At 40.1% G+C, this 19,141-nt stretch overlaps 1 protein-coding gene across 1 annotated transcript in view; it reads right to left on the minus strand.

Moving 5' to 3' along the window:
* The window catches only part of SSH2 (slingshot protein phosphatase 2), a 104,753-nt gene that overhangs the window by 64,802 nt on the left and 20,810 nt on the right, over positions 1-19,141 (minus strand). The window lies entirely within an intron of this gene.

Raw genomic sequence — 19,141 nt, forward strand, 5'->3', positions numbered from 1 at the left:
GTGTGTATATACACACACACACACACACGTATAACTGAATCACTTTCCTGTACAACAGAAACTAACACAACATTGTAAATCGACTATACTTCAATTAAAAAAAAAAGAGAGACTCTGGTTACTCACACAGTCTTGTCTACTATAATTTTTCTGAAACAAAACTTACAATATTCTATACACATTACACGGTAGCAGTTAAGAGTGAAGGCTTTGGAAATATAGGGTAAAGGCTCTGGAACCAGATGCCTGGGTTTGAATCCTAGCTCTACTACTTCCTACTTGAGTGAATTTTAGGGGGCCTAAGTTTCTTTATCTATAAAACAGGGATTAATAAATAAATTGAGGTTGTTGTGAGGAATCAATAAGAATAAGAAGCTTCTTAGAGTGGTGCCCTTAATAAATATTACTTTAACAGCTAACAGAGCTAACAGATCTATGGTTATCAATAACTAATAGATCTATGGTTGTCAATAATGGTGTTTCAACAGCGTTCTAATCAGACATGAAATACGTTACAATGCTTAGCTACTAATAATAGATCCAAAGTTTGCATAAAAGACTTATATTTAAAATATACACACATCACACTAAAGTGTTACTCAAAATTTTACTTTCACAAACTTGCATTTCCATATGATTGAAAAGGAGTAGTGCACAGGAAGTCTGGTCAACCCATGGAGTTTGCCCTCCATGTTAACACCCTTCATGTGAATGATAGCTCAACAGAGGTGGGGAACTACTGCTCAGCAGAGAGGCTATTCAAAATACAATTACTAGTGGATATCCACAGAAAACAGAAATTGTATCTAAATTATTTCATATAGACAGACTAAGCCTTTCAATGTTATCTACAGAATCTGAAAAGGATAGAACTTCTAAGTCATTAATGGCAAAGTTTAGAAACACATAATGAAGGATTCCAAGATTGTTTGCGAGTACACCGTTCAGTGTTAGCTAATGTATTGTAAATTACACTGTGCTGCCTACTCAACATTTCCACTTGGAAAACGAATTGGCATTTCAAATTTACATTGCCAAAACTATTCTCTTGAGTCCCCTGCAAACCTGATCCCTAGCCTCATCCACCCAAGTTGTTTGGTACAAACATATAACAGTCGTCCTTGGTTTCTCTATTTCCAACAATATATATCTAATCCATCAACAAGACCTATGAGATTTACTTTCAAATACATCTTGAATCTGCCCATGTAGCTCCATTACTACTCTGACAATGGTCCAGGGTACCACTGTTTTTCACTTAGACTACCGTTAAGAAGTTTTCTTTTATTACAGAAAATTTCAGACTTATACAAAGTAGAGGTAATAATACATGAGCTCCCCACATTCTCATACATTTCAGCTTCAATTCATGGGCAATTCTGCTTTTTCTATATCTTTACCCCTTTCGCCCTATCCCTGAAGTGAAACTAACCCCAGACATTATATCAGCAAAAATCCTCTAAACTGGTCTGTCAGCAACTATTTCTGTATCACTACTATCCACTTACCAAACAGCAGCCAGAGTGCTTTAAAATATACAGATAAATATCATATAATGTCACTTTCCTGCTTAAAACCCACCAACAGCCTCCCTTTTTATGTATAAATTAAACCTGAAGTCCTCAGCTGGGACCTCAGGGCCCTGTAACAGCTGATAAGAAGTTATTTCTCTGGTCTTATACCATCTCCCCTTTTGTTTACTATGATCTGGTTGCACTAGCCTTCTTTCTGTTTCTTCTATATTTCAGGCCCCTTCTCAGGGCCTTTGTGTTCTTTGTTTTCTACTTGGGACACTTTTCTCCTGGCCTGTCACTGTTTAAGTCACAGCTCCAATATCATCACCTTTCCCCCCATCCCAATCATACTCTATCCTGCTGTCCTGTTTTGTTTCCTTCAGGATATTTATCATAAGCTAAAATTATATTTATTCACTTGTATGCTTGATTGTGGTCATCTCCCTATGCTAGAATATAAGCTCCATGAAGAATAAGACTTTATTTTGCTCAGCACTGTTGTATCTTCAACACTGGAAATAGTGCCAAGCACATATTAAGTGCTTGACAGATATTTGATGGATAAATGAATTCATCCCAGGAGTTTTTCCCCCCATACTCTTTTAGCTGACCCATCCCTGAAACAGGAATTGTAATTTAGGACAAGAAAACAGAAATTCTGTAATCTCACAGGTAAAAAATAATGATTACAGAATTCAATATATGTGGCAGATTACTGGGCTGTAAAATACAAATGTGTGATGATAAATTAATCGATTAAATGAAATTAAATCATCTCTATAACAGTTGTCAGTCCTTGATTCAATTTTATCGTTTAATCATGTGGCATGAAGCTGATATACCTTTAAGGTAACTTGCCAAATAGACTGGAACATGTCTTCTAAAAACAAACACAAGACTCCATAGCGGCCACTTTACAATTCTGCGTGCTGGCTGCCTTTGTTTTGTTTTGTTTTCATCTTTAAATAAAGCATTGCACTCTTGTGGTCTGTTGCACAAGTCTTGTCTCTTGTTACATTTGTGGTATGCACATGTCACCCTGCTGTGGGTCACTCTGTTTCACTCACATTACAGGAACAACCTAAAACAAAATGTCTGAGCGACAGGATGAGTGGGGTACACCACAGACAGGAAATGACATTCACACTGCTGCCAACACAGCAACTGTCTGTTTTACAAAACGAAAATATTTTAAAAATAAAGGCTAAATCGTCTACCTATCAGCAGGCAAGTTACAGCTATGGGCACTTTGGTTTCCAGTACACAAAGTGGTCTCTACATCTACTAAAGAAGTGTATTTGTTGAGAGCTTATTTCAGTCATTCTTTTTGTGAGACAAAAGTAGTTTCTCTTTGACAAACACACCAACTTCCTGGTTTTTAGAGTTCTGGAATATTGTTCTTAGATACATTTGTGGCTTATGCTTTAAAGCATATTTCTTAAGTGTCTTCTTTAAAATGTATGTAGTGCTTTCACAAGGGGAGGATTGGGGTGGAGGACAAGGGCTCTTGGTTAACTCAAAGCTACCTGGAAAATTTCTGATTATAAAAGAAAAACCAGGAGTCAAAGTCACAATTGGTATAAGGCAAAAGATGCCGTTCTATTTGAGTCATTTATACAAATCTCAATAAACTTTTCTGATACAACAAAATGCACAGCAGGTCCAGCTGGGCCAGGAGACTGCCCTAGTAGGTGCGATCTAGGCCCCCAGAGAGTCATGGCAGATACACTCTGGATGGTACGATCAATCCTCTTTATTCTGTGGCCCCAGATTATGACTCCCCAGTTATCAAAAAAGTGGCATAAACTGTTGATCACAAGGGGACCAGGAATGAAAGTGTAGCTAATTACAAAAAACCCTTTTCATCACTGAAAAAAAGTCAAAGTTCTATAAACGCTATCAAAGATGGGATGGCGACATGGAAGTGAAAAAATAAAATTCGAAATCACCAGAGTTTAGGAGGATCAATTTCAACTTGAAAATTAAATGCTTTATTTGCATATGAAGAAAATAATACGTATATTTAATCACATGTACTTCAGTGTAAGGTAAAGGCTTAGCATATCTTGCTAGAATAGTGAGAGACATGTATTCGTGTTTCTGAAGCATCTGGCTAAAGATTCAATCAACACAGAGTTGGTCTCTAATTTAAAATCTAGAAAGGCAGGTGAAAACTTTTACATGTTTTCTGAACTGACCAGTTATCTGGAGCCTGGCCCAGGAAGAGGAATGCTCCAGTAAATTCTATGGAGCCATCTGTATGTGATTACAGATGTCCAAGTTAAACACAAACCCCAAAGGACTTAAGAACCCCCATATTAAGGAAAACACAAGATAAAGAACATTCTCCAAATCTAAAGTTGGAGAGTCATTAGCTGCTTGATGAGAAAATGACAAGGATCATCTTTCTAACACAGTGACAGTGACATTCTCCAGTTTTTATCAGAATACGTCTGAAGAACATCTACCCTTCTCTTGCCGTAAGATCACTTGCTCAACAAATGGAAAGTCATCCCTAGTTTGATACATGAACTGAGCTAATAACAGCTAACTTGAGTAGATGCCCAGTGTGCCAGGCACTGAGCTAAGCACTTTACATTGTTTCATTTAACCTTCACAACAATCCTATGAAGTAGGTACTATTTTTTACCCCCAGTTTACACATAAGAGACTGAGGGGCTCACAGGTGGTAAATTATCTGCCCAAGATCATACAGCTAGCTAGCCATCCTCTGAGTAAAGATTCAAACCAAGTTCTGACTTGAAAGCTCATGCTCTGAATCACTCTCTCTCTATTATGCTGTTCTAGTTTTATGATATAGTTTATGGAAGATGAAACACAATGCCTTCCCTACAGAACTTTTCAACAGCACAGAATTTAAAAGTGGAGACAGAAGTGAAAGAAAAGGACTGAAATCCATTCAGATCTCAACTCTTATTCCTTTTTTGTTCCCCCTATCAAGGCCATGAACAGAAAGACTTTACTGAGGGGAATGAAGAACATCTGGCTGAGAGATGAATCCAGATGGGCTGGACAGTAGAGAAAAGAACTGGGAATGACAGTAGCATTTTAGTCTCAAAAACAGAGGAAAGAGCACTCTGTTTTAAATAATTTGGGAAAGCACTCTGTGCCAATCCCTCCCAATCAAAAGCACTTTGCAAAGCACGAAACTCGTTAACTGGCAGTTTCTTCTCAGGCAAAGTGGAGAGGAAAAGGTCAACTAAGTGAAGAAAATACTTAACTGTTCTGAGGTTGGAATAACCTTTGAGGAATGTGGCCAGGGTGGTCATCCATGACCAGCAGGAAGGCCAAGGAAGCAAAACAAAGCAATGACACACCTGGCCAAACTGCTACATGTTAGTTTGACAGACATTCTTCTGTTTTACATGTAACACACGAGATGAAATGAATCATTCACTATGGGAAATCAAGTTTCATAAAGTGGGTGTAATGCTTTTACTTTAACATTAAAATGAAGAAAGTAGATTTTCATGTTTATAATGTTTCTAATGCCAAACTCTTGAGTTTGTTTGGCATTTCTGCCTGAAGCCAAAATTCATAGGTAAATTATTGTGTAATACTGATGGCATAAAATGTTATTGCACGAGGTAAGCTAGTTAGCATTTATGTAAAATTCGAATACACATAATCTGAACTGTTATATTTTTATCTTGAAGAATATTCACTTATGGGAAACTTGCAAATACATTCCACTCTCCTAACAACACTCTCCCTTTCCTGATAAGCTTTCTCTGCTTATTTACTTGCTTAATTTCAGATTCAAGGTACTAGGGCAGCTCTGTCAATCCCATTAGGTGGAAAGGAATTCGTGTCCCCACTCAGTGTGACCACATCCCACAGAAAGCTAAGTTCATAATAAAAAGTTTCAAATATCAGACCAGAGGCCAAAGGACTACAGAGCTATCAATACTAGTGCCTACTGAAAAAGTTTGGCTAAATCCAAAAAACAGGAAGGACAAAATCACTGTGCCTTGATGGATGAAACATGGCTACAAAAGTCAAAAGCACACTTCAGGTAGTGAGAAAATTTCGATTCTGTAATCCTAAAGAAATTTAGATTACAACGGGAGAAATACAACGGGAGAAAATCCAAACCCAAATACTGTATGCACTATTCTCTGTAATTAAACAATCCCCAACCCCATCTCCAACATACAGGCCATATGTTCAAGTGACAGTGTTGGAATGGCAATGGATACCTGGGACCCTCTCTGCACCCAGGACATAAACTCCCAGATACATGCCTATGAATGCAGGCAGCGGGATATTTTCTCTATCAGCAGACAAGCAGAGGCTGGGGTACATTAGTAAACCGGTTATTGGCAAAGTGGATAAGAGCTTAAGGCAGTTCTTATTCATTAACTACAACCACCAGACCATTTTAGTTCCAGCTAATCTTCCTCTTAAACTCTGTTGCACAATGCCCAGCACAACTACCTTCAGATGCAGTTATTTTCCCCCCTTTCCTACTTTTCTACAATCTAAGAAGAAAAAAAAAAAAAGGTCTGTCTGTTCAAGGCTGAGGGACAAATTCCACCAGGACTAATCTTCCCGGTCCTTTCCCTACAGATGATAAATTGGAGGGGGGAAAAACCCCAGAATATTCATTTTGAATGTTCATTTACTGATAAGATCTTGTATCTATCCCATTTTTGCCTCAAACATGTACACCTTAGAAATGTCCAGATAGAAACACAATCTAGGATCAATAATTTTATCACTGGCCATACAATTCAACCTTCTAATTTCTATAGATGGGGGCACATCTGAGTTGACATTTGTGGTTTCTGGCTGTCCAGCAATAGAGTTCTCCTTTCTAATTTCACCCTAGTCTCCTTTTGAGAATGTGCCTGGTCATGGTGACCCTCCAACTCTGGAACTGCAAGGGGCCTTGCAGGAAGCTGGCATGTGGTTTAGGCTTCGCCAGTTGGAAACTCTCTCCTGAATCTCAGGCAAGTGACCCAAGTGAGTAGGGAGAATGGGGGATGGTCACATTCACAGTGGGGAGAGTAGCAAGGTATAGCACAGTCGACTCCTGCTCCTGGGCTTTCCTTGAATGCCCTTTGCTCCTGCCTGTTCTCTAAGTTTGGTCTTCTAGTCTCCCATCCATTAGGTAAGCTCTGACATCCTTCTAAGAAATATTTTGCTTAAGATAGTTAAAATTCAGGGCTTCCCTGGTGGCGCAGTGGTTGAGAGTCCGCCTGCCGATGCAGGGGACACGGGTTCGTGCCCCGGTCTGGGAGGATCCCACATGCCGCGGAGCGGCTGTGCCCGTGAGCCGTGGCCGCTGAGCCTGCGCGTCCGGAGCCTGTTACTCCGCAACGGGAGAGGCCACAACAGTGAGAGGCCCGCGTACCGCAAAAAAAAAAAAAAAAAAAAGATAGTTAAAATTCATTTCTGAGTTTGCAACAAACAATCTGGTACATCAACTGAAGTTCAGAGATGTGAATGACTTGCCCCAAGTCACACAGCTAGAAAGCAGTGGAGCACAGACTAAGGCCCATGTCATCTGAAACCCAGGGCGGCACTTTAACCCTTTATCTTAAGTTAGCAGTTACCATAACAGGACATATTTGCTGACTTAATAATCTGAAGCAACCAGAAGTTAAAAACACATCTGGTCAGTTCATCTAAAGAGAACAAAGGCAGGATTTCATGGCAAAGCCTGGTGTGATATTTCTTCTACTTTTCATGGTATCCTGAAAACAAAGTTCAGGTCTGGATAGGGAAATATTTAGACATACTCCCATGAGGCAAATACTTTCATGCTGTTTCTTAAAGTTCCTTCTTTTTTCTTTTTCCTTTAGTATGTTTGTTGGATATTAAACATTGCTTTAAAAAAATATCAAAAACTAGATGCCAAAAACAAGAAGTAAGAAAGACCATGAGGCCTAGGCATGAGGGCAAGAAAGCCTACATGGGAAAAGAAGTGGATGCCTGACCAGCCCTTGGTTCCTCTGCAGTCTTCTCTCAGACCAAAGGTGCTTCTTTCTAGATGCTGTCTGGTCATATACACACTTGACCTCCTGTCAGGGATTAAAAGTGTTTAGATTTTGGTTTGGAGTTTTGAAGTACTACCAAATAATGAAAGGTCAGAGCTGGAGGGCCCTCAGAGAGGGTCTAGGTCATGGCTCCAACTGGTAGTAGGCGGGCCTAATTCAGCACATTTTGTGAGACCAGCACAGATGTAAAATCATTTTAATTTCTGAATACCTTTGAGAAGAGCAGCCACTCTCTCCAGCTCCTCCAGGCGGCCACCACCCCTGGAATTACACTGAGCAGTCTGGCCCCCAAACACTTCTGAGTTTGAGCTAAGATTCAGAGACCAGAATTTCTCATGACACTACTGCCACCTTCTAATCTCTGTCCCTTTGCAGCCACTCTACCAAGTCTCAGCCTCATCTCCAACAGCCATCTGCCAATATTCCATCTACCCCTCCTCAGAGAAATAAAAACAAATACTCCCCCCTCTCCCCCACCCACCACCACCACCACCAAAAAAAAAAAAAAAAAAAAACCCTAGGTGCCTATGAAAGGAGTTGGTTTCAGGCACTTCCTAACACAATGGACCCTAGTCCGCCTGATGACTGACAGTGCCGGGGAGTTTTGTTTTCAAGAAGGTCCTCCTCCAAGGAGTGGAGAAACCACCTCAGCTCAGAGGAGCCCATTTCCTTTACAGGCTGAATTAATAAAGCTTCTCAGTCCTGTGGCCCAAAACTCTAGACTTAAATACTTTTCTTTCAAAAAGGTAAAGCCTAAAAGCTGTCTGAACCAAAGACTAAATGACCTAAACAGTTCTTTCTCAGTATTTAAAATGCTGGATGTACTGATCACCAAGAGACATGACCAACATTACTTAGCACCAAATTTTAAATAGTTGGTGGGATTAAACAAAAAACAAAAGGAGATTAACTAAGAAAAACTGTTCAGCATTTGAAATATTATTTCATTTGCATGATTCAACAAATGCCTTTCCAGGTATTTTAAACACACCTGCAGAAGGAATGTAAGTTGGGCTTTTAAGCACTTGGCCAAAACATCAACCCCTGCTTTCAGACCATTTCTCTTTCACCTTTATGCAAAGCCTCTTGTGAGGCTCAGGGCACCTTCTAGTCTTTGTTGCTGTCACCTTCTGACATCCTTGTCACTAGCTTTAATTTACTCCTTATTTTGCTCAATCTTCTCTCTTTTAACCCTGATTCCTACTACAATCTTAACAGATTCCATTGTTCATAGAGATGAACATCCAACAGCTTGTCCCCAAATTTCTTGTCCCCTTGATCTTCAAACACCTTCACCTGGACTCCATTTAGACTTCTAATTCCCAGAGTCCCTTTCGAAGGCATCAGAGTTTGATGGACTTGATTTCAGAAGCCAAACTCCCACTTTCTGACTACAACCCCCTCTCTTGTGACCTTCATGTGTTCACTCTCTCTTCAACCTGGTTGAGACTCCCACCCCTTGATTTCTCAATTTTTTCCCAAGCCATCTACCTCTTTTTGGCTTTTCTTCCTTCCCTAACCAACCTAGTCCCATGTCCTATTTCCTAACTGGTTTCCCTGCAATCTGTTCTCTTTGTTTCTGAATTCACTTCATAATACTTACTACAGCTTAAAATTATAGTATTTTTTGATGACTTATTTATAATTTTCTGTATGAGCAGCAAGCTCCTTGAGCGGGAACAACTGCCTTGTTTAATGTTATCTCTCTAATGTCTAGCATAGTACCTGACACTAAGTGCACGTGCAATAAATATATATTGAATAAATGAAAGGCAGCCCAATGTTTAAGGAGATTATGAAACCATGCCTCTGGATGCCGGCGCACATCCATGGTCTCAGTGACAGAGATGTCAGAGATGACAGCAACAACGCTGAGTTGACTCAGCTGGGCAGTTAATCCCTCCAGGCACAGCCCCCCCACCATTTCCATCCCTACCTGCTCCAAACCCTCCTCGCTCTCAAGTCCCATCACAACTCCTGTTTCCTTCAACTCTCCACTTAAGCTGGTCTTCTACACCATCAAGAAATGGAGGCTAGCTGGTGTGCTTTTTCCCAATTATTGATACTTTCCCTCACCTGCGGACTTATCGCCTTTCTCCAATCTGAGAGAATGATGCATCCAGCTATCAAAAGTCAACCCTCTCACCTGTGTCCTTGACCCCATTCCCTTGTATCCTAGTTTACCAATTAGTCACCCCTCTCTCTAGTGACCGCTTCTCCTCAGCCCAGAAACATGCTCAACTCTGTTCTTTCACATCCTTAAAACAAAACCCTTACTTGATCTTGTGTCCCCTTCTAAGTTCTCTTCTTTATTACAGCAAGTCTATACTTGCTGTCTCCATTTTCTTCCCTTGTCAGTCGTTTTTTTTCTGCTGCCATCTTGCTTCTGTCCCACCTCTGAAACTCCTCCCCATCCTAAGTCTGCCAGTGATTACCCAAGTGATAGATCAGAAGGACAAAGATCCTTGTCTTAGCTTGACACCAATTTCTGTTTTTCATTTAGCACCTGGAGCCTTGATGGGCACTAGCAAATCCCTTTCTCCTTTTTGAGACTCTCTCCTCTTAGCGTCTAAGACACTGAACCAACTTGGTACTTCTCTAAGCACCCCAGCTCGAGATCCTCTGCCAGATACCCTACCCTACCCTGCTCACTGCTCTTACACCAGACAGATTGTCTGACCTTCACAGGGCTCTGAAACTCATTTACAACTAATTGTACTTAAAAATCAGAATTTCCAGCTTCTCTTGAAAGATGAGAAAATCTGAACACACATGTCCACATTCATGCCTAGCAAAAACTGGCCAGAGCTGCACAGTGGCTGCCCCTTTAGATATCACATGATGGTAAGTGCTACGGAGAAAAACAGCAGAGTAACAGTGAGTGCTGCTGTATGTATTTGTGTTATAAGGTATGCCCAGGGAAAGTCTCTCTGATGACGTTTGAGCAGAGATGTGTAGGAAGTAAGGGAGGTGGCTGTGTGGCTGTTTGGGGAAACAACATTAAAAGTAGAGGGAGCAGCAAATGCAAAGTCTCTGAAGTGTACTTGGCTGGTATGGGAAATAGCAAGGAGGTCAACAGCACTGAAGTGTAGTGAGCCAAAGACGTGTGGTAGAAGATGAAATCAAAGAGATAGGAAAGGGCAAGTGGCACAGGTCTCAGTGTCTCCACTTCATTTCTAATTTGGCTTCCAAGGCACTGTAGTTGAGATTTTCTTTGGTTAGTCAAATCCAATGGGCATTTTTCAGTCCTAATCTTTCTTGACCATTTGATATCGTTGATGACCTTGTAATATTCTTTCTTTGTATTCCTCCTATGTTTCTATTCCTTCACATTTTCATTTGCGGGCTCCTATTCTTTTGCCAACCTCTTAAATATGTTGTCTTCTATCATTTCCTTGTCATTCCTCTTCTTGCTCTATACATACTCTTTTGGATGCCCTCATCCACTTTCATGGCCACCCTGTCCTATAAAGGATAAAGGATGACTCCTGACTAGTTAGCTACTGATAGATAACAGATTACCCTAAAACTTGGAAGCCTAAAGCAACAAAATCATGTATTATCTCATACAGTTTCTGTGGGTTAAGAGTCCAGGAGCAGGCCAGCTGGTGGTTCTGGCTCAGGGTCTCTTATGAGAATGAAGTAATCTAAAGCCTAGACCGGGGCTGGGAAGATCTGCTTCGCTTCCAAGATTGCTCCCTTACATGGCTATTGATAGGAGGCCTCAGCTCTCTGCCATGCAATGGTCTGCTTGACTGACCTTATGACATGGCAGCTGTCTTTCCCCTGAGTAAGTGATCCCAGGGAGAACAAGGCAGAAGTGTGGTATTTCATGTCTTAACCTTGGAAGTGACACACCATAATTTCTGCAATATCCTATTAGTTACATAGGTCAGCTCTATTTAATGCAGGAGGGAACTACACAGGGATGTAAATAGTGGGAGGCAAGAATCATTGGGAACGATCATTGAGGCCTGACTGTCTCGCCTCCCAAATTGGTTCTCTAGCTCAGATTTATCACCAAAGCCCCAGACCTGTACAGTAAGCTGTCTACTGAATAGCTATTGTTTGTTGATAATAATGGCAACAACTCTGCCATTAACTTCACAAACTTTTTTTGTGAAAACCTGGAATTGGGTACAATGGCATGTCCATCAAAATGTTCTCTCCGGGAGTTGTGTGACGGTGGTGGAAGTGGTTAGGTGCTGGCTCTGAGCACTATGAAGTAAACTTAAAGATGCTGTAACTATCATTTACTGAGTACCCGCCCTGTGTCAGGCACAGTGCCTGGTGCTTTACAATCACCCTCTCGCAACAACTTCATGAACAGAAGTTATTCTTCCCATTTCACAGATGAAGAAACAAAGGTTTTGAGGGTAACTTCCCTAAGCTTACCAATTACACAATCAGCATGACAAAGCAAGGATCAAACTTTGGCCTATTTCCAAGTTATGCTGTTTTGTTTTGTACTTTGAAACTCCACTCCATGGCTTTAGTAGTCTTGAGTTCTTTGCCTGTTTTGTACAATGCAGTCTCACTGTAGCCCACCTAGTAGGGTACCGAGAGGGTTCTAAGAAAGAATTCTCAAATTATCAGAAAACCAAGGTTTTATGTTTTGGTTTTGGTTTTAAATTGAGTTAGTTCAGTACTACCTTACCGCAGCCTTACAAGTAATTCTCAAAATTCACTGGCCACAAAAATTTAACCCAGTCTGTAGAACATCAGTCTATCATTTTTCCTTGCCTAACCAATTCTTCTATAGCTGTTCTCTACCTTACTAGGCTAAGAAAATGAAATAATTTGCCAACAGGCACTCTTAAGTCTCTCAAAGATACTAATTCTCAAACTATCAAACCAAGGGGAAGAGAGAAAGGCATGGCAAAGTATGTTGACTCTTTTTTAAATCTACTCGCTGGTTTTCTTTACTATCCACTGCACTGTCTGACTTTTTAAAAGTCCGTGGGCAAAATCCTTATATTTGTAACTGTCTTAATGCACATTACAGATCCTTTCAGCCCCATACTGATGCACAGTGAAATCTAGGAAGAACACTGTTGCCAGTGCTTAGGTTCTGACACTTAAAAAAAGTTAACTTTTGTAAAATAGTAATACTAGTGATGATGATGACGATGACTAACGAGCAGGAGGAGGAAGAGGATGAGAAGGAAGAGAAAAAAACAAATAGCAAAAGGCAAAGTTCAAAGGACAATTTAAGGAGCTGTCAGAGAAAAGGGAAAAGAGAGAAGCAAATGGCAGGCAGCCTCTGGCCTTAATCAGCTGACATTTTTTAATTGACCTGATGTTCCTTGTTTCCTACTGTCTTACAGAATCATCACAGAATTGTACCACCAATACAGGTGAAAAAGTTACTCCACTTTTCCTTGCAAATTTAATTTATTGAGCTTTCCTGATGCCTGATTTAATGTTTAATAGTTAATTTTTCAAATTTACTAGATGCACATTTTTAGATAAACTCATGCAGAAGCAATGACCCACAGCACTTTCTTCCCTATTTTCCAGATAGTATTCATAAGAAATCAGAGGGCTAGGGACAAAGAGATCACACAGTAGTATTTTGCAATACTCTAGTGTGCAATATGAAGCAATGAGAATTCCAAACATTTTAGTTAGGATTTGGAAAAACAGGAAAATATTAAAATCAAAATGATTCAAGAGTAAATTAAAATTTGCCTGTGTGTTTAAATGTGGTGGAGGGAAAAATGGTAAATCATCACATATTTGCTCCAGTGTAGGAACAATCTTACAACTTACACCTAAATGTTTTTAGGTACTGGTTGAGCTAGGTCCTAAAACTGCTCCAAGTGGCAACTCAGGACAAAGGAAAACATAAGGAACAAAAGGAAATTATTTTTAACTGCCAAAGGCAGATTTTTTGCACAATAATTGGAAGGAAAGTTGCAACCCTGAGGAGGATCTTTTAACCTTCTCACATGGCCATAGACAGATAGCAAGGCTGTATGTAAGTGTTGCAGACTTCCTTAGTCATCAGGGGACCCTACACACCACAGAGGTCTACCCTTTAAATACCTAAGCACAGGGGACCACAGGAAGTCTAAAAGGAAGGTGGCTGAAGGTATTCTTAAAAGTGCATATTTTTTTTCTTTTTGGAGGGCTGTATGAATTGAAATGTTTATTTATATTTATGATAAATACTGATATATGGACTAATCTGTTTCTTCTATTTACTTAGCTTTTACTTTTCTTGTATATTTCCTTTCATCTATCAGGGTAAAGAATATATATTTCTATTTTTACATGCTTATCAACATTTTAATAAATATATTTCATGCAGCAAATCAATATTTCTAGTTTGTAGATATGTTTCTTCCTAAATGAGGCTTCCCTGGGGTGGGCACAGCAATGTGCCTTGAAACTCAATATAATTTAAAACACCAGTTTTTAAACGTTAAGAAAATTAAAAATCCTGCACATATATGTGTCTTACTTTTAAAAATAAAGGTTGGATCTCAGCCATACTCTAAACACTAGAATACTTGGATCTAGGAAAGGAAAATAAGAGAAAGAGGACTCACTGACAAAATGCTGATAAGCTGCAATGCCCTCTCAGTAACTCAAGACCAAAAACCAAAAGATGATGCCAGGATCAGGGGAAAAAAAAAGGGAAGTGGCTGAATGACAAAGTATCTGAAATTCGGCTTAAGAAAAAGGACGTAACCAGGCAAAACGCTATGCATGTAAAGAATAGGAAGGTAATATGGCAGGAGTGGAGATGGCTATTAGTAAGGATGGAGGCATTGTGGGTGATTTTTTTCTTTTTGTAAATTTCTTTTTAATGATGGTTATACTGTGTTTTCAATTTTAAAAAAGAACCCAAAAAAGGCAGGGGGGGGGGGGGGGGGGGGTGGGGGGGGGTGGGGGGGGGGTGGAGGGGAGCAGTACAGGAAAACACACCGTGGGAACAGAGTCATGCACACAGATGTTTTGCGTAAGCTGCATTTTCAGAGACATCTGCCTTTGTACAAGACTTGAGAAAGTAAAGCTGTCGTCAACAAGTTCTCTGAAGTGATGGGTGGGGCCTGAGAGAAAGTGAGCTGTGAAGAAACCAACAATTAGTACCCTTAGGGCTCAGAAACCCACAGTTTCTTAGATTAAGTTCCTCATTTATGAGCCACCTCTCTGCCCAAAATGCTTTGCCATCAGCAATGTCTGCTACTCAAACAAGGAGGACTCAAGTTGCCCATATGTCTCCACTCAAGTGACTGAGGTTCTTTGTCAGCAGCACCACTCAGTTCTTTGCAGAGAGAGGCTATCTCTCTGTGGTAGAAGAGATAGGGCACAACCTACTGTATAAAAATCTGAGTGGGAAGCAAGCTTCCCTACTCCTCCCTTCTTGCTTCAATTCCAAATAAAAATGTTTATCATGTACAGAAAAACTCGTGTAAAAGCAAAGATAATACACTTGTTCTGCCACCTTGCTTTGCTGTATGTTAAACTTTACTTCTGTTTAATGAGATGAATATTCCTAGGTCTGTATTGTTTGTTTTTTTGTGTGTGAGGCACTGAAAGGAGAGTCCGTTGACACTGCTTTATATAGTGCCCGCTCTAACACCATGTACGGAGTATTTAATAAATGTGATCTGAAAATGACAACAGAAACAATGCTGAAGACTCAAGCACATTTCGAAGGATAATAAAGTATGAAAGTCACTCACTGTAAAACCTCTTCTCTGGTGTGTGTACATAGGGTGTGTGAGCCCTGAGGTCTGCAACACACATCACAGGGAAAGCCTGCTTTACTTGTTCTTCTTTGCAGCCTTCAATCATGCCTGATGCCAAGTGGGGAACTTCTATTCACAGAAGAACTTTCAACTTACTTGCAAAGTTCTTAACAAAGTTTTATCTGTTATCCTTTCTTGAACTTCCCTTTTCTGAGAAGTTGGGTGTGCTGTGTGGGTTACTGTCTTACATCTGCCTTCTGAGTGAGTTTACTACAAAAGATTTTAGAAACTTCTTGTTCAAGCATAGTAGCCTCTTCTAGGTTCTATATGAGCTTCCCTTACTGCTAACATGACAATGGAACTGATAATCTGTATTTATATACATTTGTTTGGATAAAGCTACCCAAACTGCTAATATAATCTTTTTTTAAAAGTATTTATTTATTTATTTATTTTGGCTGTGCCGGGTCTTAGTTGTAGCATGTAGGCTTCTTAGTTGCAGCATGCGGACTCTTAGTTGCGGCATGCGGACTCTTAGTTGCGCCATGCGGACTCTCAGTTGCGGCATGCATGCAGGATCTAGTTCCCCGACCAGGGATGGAACCTGGGTCCCCTGCATTTGGGAGTGTGGAGTCTTAACTCACTGGACCACCAGGGAAGTCTCTATAATCTTGCTATATGGTGAAAGAGTTAAGAGGGAGGCTCAAAGTAAACAAGGGGAGAGGTAAGTAAGTCATAGATCTGAGTGGTCTTATATTACTGGCCAAAGAATTTGGACTTTACCCTGAGATCCATAGTTTGCATTTCTAGAAAGATTCCTCTAACTACAGTATGGAGAATGGATTGGAAGGGGTTGAGACTTAGAAATAGGGAGACAGATGTTACTTTAGTGTTTCAGGCAAGAAGTAGAGAAGGATAGTCTGATCTGAGCTAATGAGAATGAAGAGAAGATGGATATCTTGGGGATATTCGTCTAGTTTACTTTCTGGTACCGATGGAAAATTTACTCTGTAAAGAAATTCAAATTCTAAGAAAAACTCTGAGAGAGAAAGCTTTGATATGTGTCAATTCCTTGCAATCAAAGAATGTCTTTTTCTTTGCACCTCCTGACTCTTCAGACAGATCTTTTCCTTTGAACAAATCCCAAAGCTTTACAGACTCTCACGCAAGAGGGTCAAAAAAGAAGTCTTATTGACATGGACATTAACTTTCATACCACCTGCTTCTGTCCAAACTTTTCTCAAAATAGGTTTTTCTCACTACCTCAACTTTCTCTGAAGTTTTACTTTACTAATCCTCAGATTTGGAGGTCAAATTTGCCTTAACCTATCTGCCAGCTGACAGCCAATCATCCTGCATAAGCCAGGGAAACTTACAGGCAATTCTTCCTCACGTCACTTTGTTATCACACAAGTCTAAATCATTTCCTGCCAGGCACCAAACTTCCAGCATCAAGGAAGAACAGCTGAAGAGAATACTTTTACACAAAGGACTTCCCTCCTTCCTAATCCCCTACTCAAGGGATATGACAGTATACAGATGACACAGGCAGGGCTCAACTTAAATGGAAGATAGTGCATCTAAGCTGTGAAACCACCACTTTAAACCAATCATAAAGAAAGCAAGGTTAATTGTCTGCACATAATAACAAGCAAAAAATGAATCAGAAACCTGAAGCCAACTTCAACCAAAAGAAGGCAACTGAATTTTACAAATTCATCTGTATTACATTAGAATAGGACATCAGTGAAAAACTGCTGAGCTGGTAATGCTAAATCTCTTTGCCTCTCAGCTAAATTAAGTTACCCATTATTAAAGATTATCTATGAGAAGACAGTTCTCATAGATAATTAATTTCCCCACCTCTAAAATCTGTAGTTGTGTAAAACGTAGCTCTGGAGAACTTAGAAAGAATTTATATTAAACATTAACCACAGGCTATCCAGAGGAAAGGACTGGAATACATCTGGGGAATATACTTAAATCACAGTAAAGTTGCCATGTTATAAAAGCCAACTAACCTTGCTTCTTATTTCTCTTCTGTTAAGTGGGATCACAACGCTAAATAAGATGTTAGAGTGAAAGATGATTAAAAATGTGATGAGGTGGCTGTATCAAACCTTTCTTCGTTGTCTCGGGGAAGACAGTAGGGGCACACCTGGCCAGGACTCAGCTGACCAGGGTTTTCTAATCTCACTTTACATATGGTTTGGTGCCTTTGAGTCAGTTTTAGCACTTTAGGCAGACTCTCTATTTACAAAGAGAAGGTTAGTATCTCACCTGCTGCAGGGAAACATGTAAAGGGAGAGAGGAAAAAGCATGAAACTGAGAGTCAGGTGACCTAGAGTTCTTGCTCTGTCACCAATGAATTGTATAATATGACATGAGAAAATCGGATCTCAATTTCCTCATTCAACATTATAAACTCTTAAGTTTGTGATTTTAGGAGATTACCACTAGGAACCTTAAAATCATTCCATTAGTTCAAGATGAGATCACCATATTCCTATAGTATTAAACAGTCAAAAATACCAACTAGGTTTTTCACAGCAGAAGAGGTAACTCTCAAAGAATGCCTCTAAAAGGTTATGTCACAATGGGCTGGATGCCTCTGCAAATGTGATGTTAAATCCTAGAGGTTTCTGCTCAGTAACCAAATGGTTAATCTGTCCACTGGATTCCTGATTCCACTGGAAAATTTTTCTGCAAATGGAATCCCATCCCTCCCCCACTCCAGTGTTGATCAATTAAAAAAGAAAAGGATGAAATGGCTGCTTGAGTCGTTTTACACTCATAAAAGAGGGTACAAGTTGCCTGCCTGAGCTAAAAGGTGGTGTACTGGAGTCACCCGAATTGGCCATATTACTGATTCACTTGGCCCTCTAGAAAGCCATTCTACCTCTGAGTTTCTCCATCTGTAAAACAGGATTAGTTCTATATATCCTGTCTCACATGCTTAGGGATAAAATATCCTTTCTTCTTAGTTGACAAAAGTTTGTGCAAGCTTTCTAAAAAGTATCAAGTACCAGAATTATATAAATACAAGTTATTATCCTAAAGTACATGAAGCTTAGGCTTTACCTTTTAAATTCTGAATAAATGTTAACTTTTGGTTAATGAAAGAAAAAGAAACCACCCCCAGGCATGTTTTTTAAAAAAAAAAAATTTATTTATTTGTTTGTTTATTTTATTTTTGACTGCGTTGGGTCTTCGTTGCTGCGTGTGGGCTTGCTCTGGTTGCGGTGAGTGGGGGCTACTCTTTGTTGCGGTGTGCGGGCTTCTCACTGCGGTGGCTTCTCTTGTTGTGCAGCACCGGCTCTAGGCTCCTGGGCTTCAGCAGTTGCAGCACGCAGGCTCAGTAGTTGTGGCTCGCGGGCTCTAGAGCGCAGGCTCGGTAGTTGTGGCACATGGGCTTAGTTGCTCCGTGGCATGTGGGATCTTCCCGGACCAGGGCTCGAACCCGTGTCCCCTGCATTGGCAGGCGGATTCTTAACCACTGTGCCACCAAGAAGTCCCATGGGCATGTTTTCACATGGAATGAACTCTTGGCTTCTTTCTGAAGTGATTTACTTTAGCTTTTAAAACAATTTTTTGGTTTAGCGCATAAAACCTTTTAACCCAAGGAGCAGCTGGAAAAAAGCATCTCTACATATAAGCAGAACTAAAATAGTGTCCCTATTTCTTTAAATATAATTGTAACACTAGTAATGAAGACCAGCTAAGGTCATTCTACTGTCTTTTTCCACATTAGCCAAGTCCACACCTTGCTATATTTAGACAAGGTATGCATACCCCACTAAAGATAGGAGACTCAGTCCTAGGTTTAGGGTCAGAACAGTGGGGTTATTACCTCAGCTGAGGGGGAAAGACACTAAGAAAGAAAACCTATATTGATGCATACCTT

Source organism: Phocoena phocoena, chromosome 19 (assembly GCF_963924675.1).
Source record: "Phocoena phocoena chromosome 19, mPhoPho1.1, whole genome shotgun sequence".
Lineage (NCBI taxonomy): Eukaryota > Metazoa > Chordata > Mammalia > Artiodactyla > Phocoenidae > Phocoena > Phocoena phocoena.